The 3,961-nt window shown below is 37.3% G+C and overlaps 1 protein-coding gene across 1 annotated transcript in view; it reads right to left on the minus strand.

Annotated features, from left to right (window-relative positions):
* The window catches only part of NEDD8 (neural precursor cell expressed, developmentally down-regulated 8), a 9,182-nt gene that overhangs the window by 3,928 nt on the left and 1,293 nt on the right, over nt 1-3,961 (minus strand). The gene's annotated exons all lie outside the window — the stretch shown is intronic.

Raw genomic sequence — 3,961 nt, forward strand, 5'->3', positions numbered from 1 at the left:
AAGAACACTGGAGTGGGCTGCCATTTCCTTCTCCAATGCATGAAAGTGAAAAGTGAAAGTGAAGTCGATCAGTCGTGTCCGACTCTTAGCGACCCCATGGACTGCAGCCTACCAGGCTCCTCTGTCCATGGGATTTTCCAGGCAAGAGTACTGGAGTGGGGCACCACTGCCCTCTCCGAGAAATAGCCTAATGCCTATTAATAAGAAAACAAACTATGGTACATCCATAGAATGATATATTTATTATGCAACAGCTTATACACAGACATGGAAAGATCTAAAAGAATATACGATTAGTATCACTTTCTACATGTACATATATACATACATACATAAAAAGGATTAAAAGTATACATATCTCTTAAAATGATGATTATCCTTGAGAAGAGGAGTAGGACTGAGCACAGGGTTTACCAAACCTGACTCTCCCTTTATCTGTACTATTTACATTTCTAATAAAAATATATTCCTTTATCATATGGATATTAATAAATATTCATTCTGATTTAATAATAACAATTTTTAAAGAGTACAAAAAACTCTAACAGGAGGCCTAGAACTGCCCTCCCAAGAGTTGGATGCTTGTGCTTTACAAGGTTTGAAAAAAATTACTGGAGATTGACTACAAAAGCCTATGAATGTATCCAGACAGCATTCTGGCATATGGCATCCCAGCAACAACGCTTCTGGGAAAATAATATGTCCAAAAATATATCTATGATAATGGGACTGCAACCTTTTGAAACTGCAAAATTAGAAAGAGCAATTTAAGGTTAAATTGAAGGTTAAATAAATTATGGTACAGACACAGGGGGAAAATCACAGACTCCTCAAATTGTGTTTAGATTAATAGTATAATTCTAATTTTGTAAATAAATAAATCAACATATGTATTTATATGCTTTCAAAAAAGTTTGAAAGGATATACACATCAGTGCTTTTGAGTTGTGAGATTATGGCTGACTTAAATTACTTTTTTTGTGCTTTTTTGTATTTTCCTTTTTTAAAAACCATGAACACTCTGGAATAAAAAAAAAAATTAAAATAATGTCCTTGATGAGAGTAAAGTAGCACCGTCTACTAGAGATAGAAACTTAGTAACAGCCACATATACAATATTAAATATTCTAGTAGCCACATTTTTTAAGGTGCAATTTTAATATTCTGAAACCCAATATATGCAAATTATTAATATATTTTACATTCTTTTTTCTAACTAAATCTCCAAAATCCTGTGTGCATTTCATACTTACAGCACACTTCAATGCAGATGGTAAGTTTTCATCTCAAATACTTGATCTGTATTTAAATTTCATAATTTACAGTTGATGAGACTTCCCTGGTGGTCCAATGGTTAAGAATCCACCTTGCAACGCAGGGGATCAGGGTTCGATCCCTGGTAGGGGAACTAAGATCCCACATGCCAAGGAGCAACTAAGCCGGAGTGCCACAACTACTGAGCCGGAGTCCATGTGCCACAACAAAAGATCCCACATGATGCAACCAAGACCCAATGCAGCCACATAAATAAGTATTAAAAAGATTAAAATTTTTTTCATAATTTACAGTTGAAAAAGATTTACATTCCCAACTTGTTCCAAACAAGTTAAAAGGTTTCCCAGCAATGGCACCCCACTCCAGTACTCTTGCCTGGAAAATCCCATGGACAGAGGAGCCTGGTAGGCTGAAGTCCATGGGGTCTCTAAGAGTCGGACAGGACTGAGCGACTTCACTTTCACTTTTCACTTTCATGCATTGGAGAAGGAAATGGCAACCCACTCCAGTGTTCTTGCCTGGAGAATCCCAGGGACGGGGGAGCCTGATGGGCTGCCGTCTATGGGGTTGCACAGAGTTGGACACGACTGAAGTGACTTAGCAGCAGCAGTAGCAAGGGCTGAATAAAGTTTTAGTTCTTATATTTAACTAAAATGAAATACAAATAAAATAAATAACTGAAATAAAACTTCCAATTCCTCAGTCTCACTGGCCACATTTCAAGTGCTTGATAGCCCACGAGGGCTAATGGGCACTGTGCTGGACACGGCTCAGCATTCCAGCTTATGTAGGAAGCAACAATAAAATCAGAATATCCCCATTTTGTAAACTCCAATGCAATAATAGATCTAGGCAACTACTAACATCACAGAAAGCAAAACCACCTGACAGAAGTAAATGTCACAAAACCACCCCTGAATTATTCTCATATGAACAGACAAACAGGACTACCTGAGCCTCTAGATCTTATTATCAATTGACAGGAAATAAAGAGGAAAGAGATATATTAAAAGACTACATGGGGATGTAGTCAGCAAAATCCAAAACATAGGAAACTCTATGGGGCCAATAATCTAGGTTATTAAACAAGAAAAAATGAGGGAAATGTAGAATTACAATTTTAAAGAGGCCTAAAATACTTACCAACCAAGCACAATGTATGAATTTTAATTGGATCCAGATTCAAACAAATTGTAAAAAATAAATAAGACAATGATAGTGAGGAGTTATCATTGATTTTTGAGGTGTAATAATTATGGTTATGTTAGGAAAAAAATTTTTTTACAGATAAATACTGAAATATGTACAAATAATACATGGTACACTATCTGGGGTTTGCTTCTTAAAATATCAAGTAAGAAAAGTAGTCAGTATAAATAAAATAGGATTGGCCATGAGATGATAGTTTTGAAACTGTGTATAGGGTGCTTTGGGCTTCCCTGGTGGCTCAGTGGTAAAGAATCCGCCTGCCAATGCAGGAGATGGGTTTGATCCCTGGGTCCAATCCTTGGGCTGGGAAGATGCCCTGGAGAAGGAAATGGCAACACACTCCAGTATTCTTGACTAGGAAATCCCATGGACCTAGAGGAGCCTGGTGGACTACAGTCCATGGGATCACAAAAGAGCTGGACATGACTTAGTGACTAAACAACAACATAGGGTGCATTATTCCTTCTCTTTGCTGTTTATATGTTTGAAATTGTCCATAAATTAAAACTGTTTAAAACTGAACAATTAAAAATAAATACATAAAACCGAACAATTTTAAAAGATCACGTCATACTGGGTTTCTTCCCTCAAATCTGATCATTGTGACCTAGGAATACATCTAATGGAATTCAACTGAACTATGATGAAGCTAAACTTAACATTCTGCTCTAAGCACTGGAGGGGATACAAAAGAAATTAAGTGACTCAGCCTCTGTCAACAATCTTTTTCAAGTGAAGATTTACAGTCAACAGACAATGAGACATACAATTAATAAAACAAACCAACATACAAGGAAATGCCATACTGATTATTATTGTCCAAATACAAAAGTTCAATGACAAAATGCTGTGGTGGGGGAAGACCAACAGTGATTAATATAAACCTGACTGAGGTAACATTTCACTGCCTTATAACAGCTAAAATAAAGACGGGTGCAGAGCAGCTAGAATGCTTACTCATTGCAGGTGGGGATGTAAAATGGTGCCACATTTTGGAGAACTGTTTGGCAGTTTCTTTTAAAGTTATACATGACCTAGTAATTCCATTCCTTGGTATTTATCCAAAGGAAATGAAAATATGTGGTTTAGTTGCTAAGTCGTGTCCAACTCTTGTGACCCCCATGGACTGCAGCCTGCCAAGCTCCTCTGTCCATGGGATTCTCCAGGAAAGAATACTGAAGTGGGTTGCCATTTCCTTCTCCACGGGATCTATCTTCCTGACCCAGGAATCGAACCCAAGTCTCCTGCACTGCAGGCAGATTCTTTACTGACTGAGCTATAAGCTGTAAGTCATTATTCAAATTTTAAAAAACAATGACCTTTAAAATACTGCTTGGCCCCAATCCCTAGCTAAGAGGTAGTTCAGAAGAGCTAAAGATGTTAATTGCTATTATGCGTGGTAAATACACTAAGGAGCAGACGCAGTAACGACAGACTTACTTAGCAGTTAAAAAAAAAAGTTTAACGTTGCCCTGCC

The sequence above is a fragment of the Bison bison genome, unplaced genomic scaffold (genome assembly GCF_000754665.1).
Source record: "Bison bison bison isolate TAMUID 2011002044 unplaced genomic scaffold, Bison_UMD1.0 scf7180017864526, whole genome shotgun sequence".
Lineage (NCBI taxonomy): Eukaryota > Metazoa > Chordata > Mammalia > Artiodactyla > Bovidae > Bison > Bison bison.